Source organism: Candoia aspera, chromosome 6 (genome assembly GCF_035149785.1).
Source record: "Candoia aspera isolate rCanAsp1 chromosome 6, rCanAsp1.hap2, whole genome shotgun sequence".
Taxonomy (NCBI): Eukaryota; Metazoa; Chordata; class Lepidosauria; order Squamata; family Boidae; genus Candoia; species Candoia aspera.
Window position 1 is genome coordinate 96,921,292 of NC_086158.1, and position 9,998 is coordinate 96,931,289.

The window sequence follows — 9,998 nt, forward strand, 5'->3', positions numbered from 1 at the left end:
AGCAACGGGAGCTCACCCCGCCGCGCGGTTTCGAACCGCCGACCTTCCGATCGACAGCTCAGCGGTTTAATTCCAGGTGTCATTTGACTGCCCACCTTAGCATTCCAGTCTCCCGTGATGAAAATAACATCTCTTTTAGGCGTGTTGTCCAGTAGGTGCTGCAGATCCTCATAGAATTGCTGTACTTCAGCTTCTTCAGCATCTGTGGTTGAGGCGTATATTTGGATCACTGTGATGTTAGATGGCTTGCCCTGTTAGGGTTAGGTATTTATTAAGGCTATTGTTTCCCAAACTACTTCAATGGGACTCAAGTGCTTTTTTTATAAAGCCTGGATTTCATAAGCTGCATAAGAATCATAAGCAAAGCAACGACATGGATAGGGAAAAAACTAATTTTGTATTTCTCATTCCACAAGGAGAAAGAACAGTCCTGTTTCTTGAATTCTTGTTTTAATGGATGTCTAGAAGATCACAGCAACTGCTTAATCAGAAATACAAGAGATGGCAGATACAAAAGAATAGCCCATACCTTGAAAGATACCTTGACTCCAATATTCTGAAACAAACATGAAAACAGTCAAGAATTTTGAAGGGCAGTTCCCGTAAAGGAAGAATCTGGAATCCCATTTGCATACATTTCCATAGCAGCCATACTGTAAGCTGTGGTAGTACCCATATGAAGAAAACTGTTGGGTTGCTTTTGTAGAAACCATAGAGAATGGTGATAAGGCCAGGATGTAAGTTGATCCACTCTCTAGAACAGCCTTTTTCAACCTTTTGACCCTGGAGGAACCCTTGAAATACTTGGGGAACCCCTGCACAGTCAGGCTCAAAGACAGGCCAGAAGTTTCAAAATTATTATATTTGTTTCATGTGTAGGCCTGTATATATGCATTCAGAGTGTCCTTAAACTAAAAATAAATAATGAAACTTATCTCTTTAATGTGAAGTTGCCTGAATTTGAAATATTTTTTTGAAATATTTTTTTAAATCTTCCAGGAAATCCCTAGTGACTTCTCCAGGTAATCCCTAGGGTTCCATGGGACCCTGGTTGAGAAACCCTGCTCTAGAACGTTGGATCTGAATGTGATTGGAAGTGCAGAACCATTGCTTTTGAGAATGTGCTCAGAGGCAGGGAAGCTGGGATCATGCAAAGGGTCTCAGCATTTCATATTTGTCTTCAGCACTGCATTTTCTGCCTTTTTAAGGTAACCTGGCTGGCAATAAATCCTACACATTATGTTAGGGCTACCAGATCACACTGGGACGCGGTGGCGCTGCGGGTTAAACATCTGAGCTGCTGAGCTTGCTGATCAGAAGGTCGGCGGTTCGAATCCACGTGACGGGGTGAGCTCCTGCTGCTAGTCCCAGCTCCTGCCAACCTAGCAGTTCGAAAACATGCAAATGTGAGTAGATTAATAGCTACCACTTCGGTGGGCAGGTAACGGCGTTCCGTGTAGTCATGCTGGCCACATGACCACAGAAGTGTCTTCGGACAAACGCCAGCTCTTCGGCTTTGAAATGGAGATGAGCACCGCCCCCTAGAGTCGGACATGACTGGACTTAATGCCAAGGGAAACCTTTACCTTTACCTACCAGATCACAACTACCACTGGATGTCAGCCAAGAGAGTTTTCCGTACCTCTTTGCTGCCATGTTGTAGTTGGCCAGATTTTTCCAGTCCAGACTGGGTAACCCTACATATGAAATAAAATGCTGTTGTATATACAGAAAATTGTTCCATTTGCAGCCCAGATATAAGCCTATCCTGCAGCTGCTGTTAAAAATTAACACCTTATCTAAATATTGAATACAATTCCCTGCATGGCCATATGGTAGATACCTTCTTCATTCCTGCTAACAACAGTCATTAGTAGAGGAAAGAAAATTCATTCCATGATATCCCCAGCCTTCTCGGTAAGTTGTCCTAACTACACAATCCAGCTGTAGTATGGGAAATTCAGCCAAGGGATGCCAGCTGAGTGGAAATGGCTATCCAAATATGAAAGCCAGCCCTGATTCAAGTAACAGCTGAGAGACCATTGGCCAAAGGAAAGGCAGAAGAAATGAGTAGTAAGATTAACTAAATGAGAATCTGAAACCAGAGCTTATTATGAATTCCCGAGAAAAAGCAAAAACTGGAACAAAATTAAAATGCATCCTAAAGCTTTTCATTTACTGATATCTAGAACTTAACTCCCAGTTCTTAATTCACGCCAAGGGTAGAAACTTGGTGCCCCTCACATCTTTTCAGTCTTGCTCCCAAAATCTCATACCATAAACCTTCCTTGCTAGGAATTATGGGAATTGTAGTTTAATATACAAGGGCACCAAGCTGCTTACCTCTGATTTATGTAGCATTGTTAAGAAGTCTAAAGTCCAACATATCTCATGGAATGGATGGTGATCACCTTCTCTGACTCCTTGATTTACTTATAAAGACTCATCATCTGGAAACATTGCATTCCACTTTCCCAGCCACCTATATGTGGTAGTAATCAAATAGAAGAATGCTGGCATGTCATACATAATGTTTAACTGAACATTGCCAAGCTTTGAGCAATGAAAGGATGTGCTATGTTGTCCTAACTACACATTTTATAAAATTTTGAGATGAAAGCCCACTGGATTTGCTTGACTGAAGACTTTCTACTTGGAACCTTTTCTGCCTAACGTTAATGCAACAACAGGAAGAACAGTTCCACAATCAGAATTTCACACCAGTTAAACAATGGGTATAATGTGTTTCTAAGGCCAAGAACATCCCTGGCAGGAAAAGACTATTTAATCTGAAAGTCTTTCCAAAGTAGACTTCTTGGTGCTCCTGCAATGGTTCCCAGAGAGCTGCTTTTTCAGGTCAAACATATGCCAGTGCAATGGTCCTTGAATTTATCTTTTCTCTCTGGAAGGAATGCATTCATCCACAAAGCAATTTCTTCCAATGAAGCAACTTAATCTGAATTGCCAACTACTACCTATGGCATCAACTGCTCCCCCTGCCTTCTCTGGGAATTCAACAGCAAATTGAATGATGTTCTGTAAAGTTTTTGCTTGCTGAAATTTCAAGCCAACATTTGGGATCCCAGTAAAGAAGGTGGGCCCAAGGACTGGACTTCGAAGTCTGCCAACCAAGTGGATGTGGATGACTTTGCTGCACCTCCTTTTGCCTTTTAAACTAATTAATTAAGTGATTAATTAATTAATTAAAAGGAACTGTCCTCCAGCTTCTGCATAATCAGGGAAGCCCTAGGTTTAAAGAACTCATTCATGTGTACCTCGAAGCTCAGAGGGTACCTGCTTCTACCACCGGTATCATTAACATGTGTGTTTCTCAGCCATATTCATCTACTTACCAGGTACAACATTCTGAGAAGAGGTTCTGCAGGGGGAAGGGGTTGTTCAACAGCATCAAAATGATAGATGCAAACAGGCAATTAAAGCTCTGCCCCATTTTACCATGTGTCACATGCATCTCACACATGTAGAGTGGTGGGGCTTCAGTCACCTGGTTGCACCCACCATTATCATGCTCTTGACTCTCCCCTGCAGATGCCCCTTATCCTGAGAATTTCAACAATTCCTCGATGCTAAGGTCAATTCCATACTGTAGCTTTGCAATGATCAATGCTGAAAATCATTTTAAAAATGTGAATGGGTTGATCCTTGTTGTGAGTTTAACCATATTTGGGGGTACTCTTATACAAGCCTTAGCTTCAGATTTTCTCAGCTTTGCATTATGCATGAGATAAGTAAAGTAAGCCAATCAAAACTTGAACCATCTACAGAAAGTCTTTGTTCGTTAAAGGCTGTTGGGGAGCTGGTGAAAATGAGTTCTGCTCTTTTCAGAGAAGGGCTCTTTTATTGATTACTTTGCTTCTCCAGAATATTTGCTAGAGTCCCCAGACAGGTGGGAAAGCCCTAAAACTAGCCATTCAAATAATAAATTATAGTCAGGAGTACTCTTTATCTGCTCCAAGGTTCCAGTAGCAACTCAAGATATGATTATTCCTTCCTGATGTATCCAATAAATGTCATTGGCAGCATGGAAGATATTGCTGATTAGAATAAGTTTACATTCTATATGTCTCACTGGTCCCTGCCTTCTGGAGTGGTCTCCCCCCAGAGATTTGTGCGGCTCCTACCCTGATGTCATTCAGAAAACTATTGAAGATTTGGTTCTTCTCCCAGACCTTGGGGACAGGATGACTGTGGATCCCCCAGTTGTTCTTCTGCTTGTTTTGTTTTGGTCTTGTTTCCAATACTTCACTGTTCCAGTCAGTTGTATCTTTTCTAAGTTTTTATATACATTTTGGTGCCTGATTGTAAGTCTCCCAGAATTGATTGGGAGTTGGGTGGCCTATAAAATTAATTTTTTAAAAAAGTTAAAATTGCTTCTCAGTACACAAACCTAGGCTCATGCTGTAATGTTTCAAATTTGATTGAATGCTGAAGATGTATTGATTTATCATTTATTTGTTAATTACATTTGTAGACCACCCACTCAGAATGACTCGGAAGGAATGATTCAGAACAAAGCAGTGGGTCTAAAGTATTTTGCAAAAGAGAAGATTGCTGCTGTTATTGCTGTTCCTAGCATATGTCCTGTTTCATTGCAAAATTTTCATAATGCCTCATTCTAACTTGTCCAGTGAAAAAAATTACCTCTAAAGAAGAAATATGCAGGATCAAACAAAAGAATGGGAAGGATGCCCTTGAGTTGAACTTGGTTTCTAATGTTTGCATCTGTACAAATGTGGAGAGAAAATATTTTTCCTCATAAAGTCTTTACTATTCTTTATAAAATCGTCCATAGGGTCCTTTTTAGTAAACTGCCTTGACTGTTCCAAAGCTCAATTCAGCCACTCCCCCTCTTATCTGTAAAAAATTAGAATTGTCTGTATAAATACAGTGAGTCCTCGCTTAACAAGCACAATTGGGACCGGAATTTCGGTCACTAAGCAATGTGGTCGTTAAGCAATTCTCTTTGCTCGTCTTAGTGGCATTAAATTCCTTATTGCAGGTGACCAGTGACAGATGTTACAATGAGGCCAACTATCACAGCAGGCAGCAGATTCCAGACAATTCAGCAAGTGGTGGGCTATCACACCAGGTAGCCAGGGACAGGCAACAGATTATTGTGACAGGCAATCAGCTCTCACAATGACAGGAGGGTTTCTGCAGCAACTGGGGTCACAGCAATAGGCAACTGGTTCTCACAGTCCTGGCAAGGCTATAGTTCCTGAGTTTAAGTAGGGAGTAGAATGATATGACATCTTGCAAATATTTTCGTGAAATTTATTCTTGGATATTTCTAAGAAGAAGAAATATCCTCTAATAGAAAATTCTTATGAATGTTCACTATTCCTTGTCCTACAGTCTCCATTATCAATGGATGTTTAACATTTATGGCACCCAGACAATGAATTAGCTACTTCAAAAAGCAAGATGGTGCAGGACCATGGGTAAGATGGTGAAGATCAAAGACAAGCGGCTTCAGTGGCTTCTTATCCATTTGTCTCCATGCTCATGGTTAGTCTGAGGCTGATATTTCAGGGCAGATGGACACACGAATAAGCCCTTTGAATGATTATCACCGATAAGTGTGCATAGAGTGTAACCTGATGAAACTTTCCAAAATCATCCTGTTTGAAAACATACAATTTCTAACCTGTTTGTCTCTCCTTCGGTATGACCGCAACTGCATTCCAATCCACACTTCCTTAGGGACAAGCCCCACTGAATTCAGTAGAAATGTCTTCCAGGTAGAGACCGAGGCAATGAGATTGTTCATCTAGGCAGTTTAATTGCTAGACTTGCCCTTCCAGCAATCTGCTTGTGATTATAACATAAAACATTCAAGCCAAAATAGTAAGGCACCTAGCTGAGACAATAAATACCCTCTGTGAAATATGATTGTCGCTCCCCAAGCTGGAACGATTGCCTATATTTTTAAAAACAATTGAAGTTGGTATGTTTAGAAGGACGATCTGGAATTTAATGGCAATTGGAATGCAAATATTCTGAATCAGAGCCCGCTGCAATAAGAACGCAACTACACAAAGTGGGATTTACTCCCGGTTTTCTTGGTGCCAATGGAATTTTTGCTCACCTTTAGTGAATGCATGTTTGGGGCAATGTATTTGGAGAAACAGTCAGTGGCAAATGTGAGCCACAGGCAGTCTTAGGGCTGCCTGCTATCCTTTTTTTTTCCATCAATGGTTCAAGCTTTTAGCAAGAATGATCTCTTCTTCCCCCACCAGCCCACAAGATGGTGAGAAATTATAGGAGGAGGCATCTGAAGGAGAATGAAACAAGAAGCAAAAGGAGACAGAGGAGGAAATGTGTGGTCCCTGATAGGTTACTCTTCCTGTGTCAAAGAAATGCAGTTCCGCTGCCAATCCCTACATTACAGAGGAAAAACATATATAACTACTTCATGTATTCATAATTTCAGCTGCTGTGCTGAGAAAATAAGGTTCAGAATGAGAACAATTAGAATTGTATCAACGTAATCCTTCGACCGATGGCCTTACAAATCAACACATAGAAAGCAGTGATGTGAAGAATAGTCACTACCACCAAGAGAGTCCTTCCAGAGATCTATGGGAAGTAGGAACAAAATGAGGATAGTTACTGCATGTATCACTGACATTAATGCTTTTTTATACCATAGACAGAGAGAAGAAAAAGGTTTTGTCAGGTACAATCCAAGAGATCAGAACCAAATTGGTCTCATATGTATTGTGGTGCACAACTAAGAGGAGAGGCGGACAAGCTCTTTACTAGCCGACCGCCCAAGGAAAGTAAGCTCCATGGGCTGCATACTGTGAGCTCTGTGGACTCACAAGGAACCAAACTTTATATACTTACTGTATATACTTATATAGCCACCCAGAGTCACTGGTTTGAGATAGGTGGCTATATAAATTGAATGAATGAATGAATGAACAAACAAACAAACGTCCATGTTGAAGAGCATTCTGGCAACCTTAAATGGTTAGAGCAGCCCTTTCAAGTCTTTCATTTTCTCATGCAGTGAGATGATTGGAGTGAAATCAAGTCTGCCCAAATGGAAGCCTCCTGAGATAATATATGTGAAGTGCTTTGAACGTCTTGTCTAAAATGGGAGGTGGGGTGCTGTTAAAGGTCACATGCTGACAGTAGGGGTAGTTAATAACCTGTTCTGGGCAAGTCAGAAATGCTAATTGGCAAAAGTTAGACGTACTAACACTCTTAAGATCATCACCACTCCTCCTTGTAAGGTCCAATATACGAAAATGGACTCAAGAAAATCTGAATGTATTTGCAATGTATTGGGTTACTGTCATGAGTAAGGATGGCGAGCAGGGGGCTCCCATCCAGACTGTCAAGCGCATGCGTAGCACTGAGGAATTGGTCAGCCATTCAAAGAGACACAGATCGGGACCGCCTTAACCCTTGGGGGTTATATGGCTGGGTTTTTCCCACGCTTCTTCAGTTTGTTAGGATTCCTGTTAAGTACTAGCAATAAATATTAGAGACCAGTTCATTGTCTCAGTGTGTTTCCTGGTTGTTAGGACAGTTACCATACCTGGGCTGCAAAAGTCCACATAAAGACTAGATGGCAGGACAATATGTTTTTGTATCTCTGCTGCCATCTAATGGTCATTCAGATTTTTTCAGGCCAGATATGATAGGCACATCTACAGATGGAAATTATGGGCAATTACTATAAACTTTTCACTTCCCACAAAGCTCCTCCATGTGTTTTCAAGTGAGGAAGCCCTCCAAATGTGCTCTGAAATTAGCTTCTGGGTAAAATTGGCTACAAAGCTCGGACAACTACTTCTTCTCTCCAGTAAACTTTAACTAAACCATTTTTAAAAGATTTTTTATCCTGCCTTTATTATATTTTATACATAACTCAAGGTGGCGAACATACCTAATACTCCTTCCTTCTCCTATTTTCCCCACAACAGCAACCCTGTGAGGTGGGTTGGGCTCAGAGAGAGTAACTGGCCCAAGGTCACCCAGCCGGCTTTCGTGCCTAAGGCGGGACTAGAACTCACAGCCTCCTGGATTCTAGCCTGGTGCCTTATGAAGCAACCGTTTTGCACTTAACTCAGTGAAAACAAGAACAAATGACATGCTCTCCCATATATATATATATATATATATATATATATATATATATATATATATATATATATATCAAAGCAGTGGCAATCTAATTCGCTTAAGGTGTCTCCATTAGCATTCACCTAGTGGTTACCAGCTTTAATCTCCTGCCGTCAGTGAAAATAGAAGCTCATAAAATCGTAGCTCTCTTTCTTTTTTTAAATAAGGATGGGGAACCGTATAGAAACACTGTGAGTGCAACTTCCCCCCTAATTGTTCATAGTTAGCATCAATAACAATGCACCATTTCAGACTATTTTTCTTGACTTTGCATTCCTCAGCCCACATATAGTGTCTGTCAGCAAAGCCTTATATCAAATAAGTCTTTTTCCTGGGTTTAGAGAAGGTAGCCACACCACCCAGTGGAAAGATGCAGCTGCTGAGGAATTGCTAACAGATGCTACATGAGTGCCTGGGCACACCTGGAGCACTTTCCTGTCTCCAGGTGCCAAGCACTGCATGGGTCTATCAGCTACAGCTATCCCAATGCATGTCAGGACAAAGGAAAAAGGAAAAAGGCATGCTGGTAGACTGCTCAGAAGTTATAAATCATAGCATGCTGAATTATGTAGGCTGTGCTTCTCTGACTTATTTTATTTTATGTTTTACTCTGTTTTACAGGGTTTTATTTTGTTTTTTGTTTTGTGTACTGCCCAACCACTAGGACTCTGGGTGGGCACAATAAGAAACAGCTGGAAAAAGAAATAACACAACATAATGTTATTGTTTTCACTGTGGATTGCTTTAATTTATATGTGTTTTAATGCATTTCTTTGGACTTCGTAGCACCTCACTCAGAGTTTGTTAGGACTGGGGAGGGCTATAAATATTCATAAACAAAGAAATAGTTATATTTCATATTGTAAACAATGGTTGCTCAATAGACCTACTACTGGTAGAAGGCCTATTGAACTTCAAAATTTTTCAGGACCCTTCTAAACCAAAGGAGAGGCAGAGTAGGTTAAATGTGGTTGGCTCGGTGTGTCACACATTCTCAACCACTAATATCCCTTCTGGTAATAAAAATAATTGTTCCAATTCTGCACTGGGAATTTTAATAACCCCTCCCAGACAATTGCCAAATGGTCAGTAGGTTATTCCTCCTCTCTGTGTGGTTCTGAGTAACTACATGATAGATTCATAACTGGTATAAAGTGGCAGATGGATTATGCACCCCCAGCTCAGGCCAGATTAGATGGAGGCAACGAAGAAAGCTGAGATTTAACAGAAGCATCTTGTAATCCCCGGACATAGATGAAGATCAATTCACACCCTTATTCTAAGGCCACTAAATCCTGTATCCTCATTAACCTTCAACTGAAAAGAAAAAAAAAAATCAAGATTTAAAATACATTTAAATGCCATTTCTAAAGCTATTTTCATCTCGAAATATTTTAATTTTTTTTCTTTAAAAATTCCCTGATAATTCAAATATGTTGGGCTAACAACTGTGTCTAAGCAGAAAACAAAGAAATGGATGGATAATGTGGTTCTAATTTGCCACTAATCCATGATTTGAGAAAGGGTTGGCTTAGTGCACAGTATCCCACCGGGAGCCCTTTCCCAGCCCTGTCTTGAATGGTGACCTAGTACTTGTAATTCCTCAACTGTTTGCTGAGTGTCCAGAAAATGAGCAAAGACATGAAGCCCTCTTCAGATAAACCTTGAGAGGCTGGCTAATTGTATCGGCGCTACGCAAGTTTAAATGAGAACCAGAATCTACACCAGTCTTTGCAAGTCTCTATTAGCAGAGCTAATGTAATTAAGTGTAACAGTAGCTGTAATTGTCTTGACTCCTTTGACAGCTGTTGAGCCTTTGCATCTACTGACCTTCTGGTTGT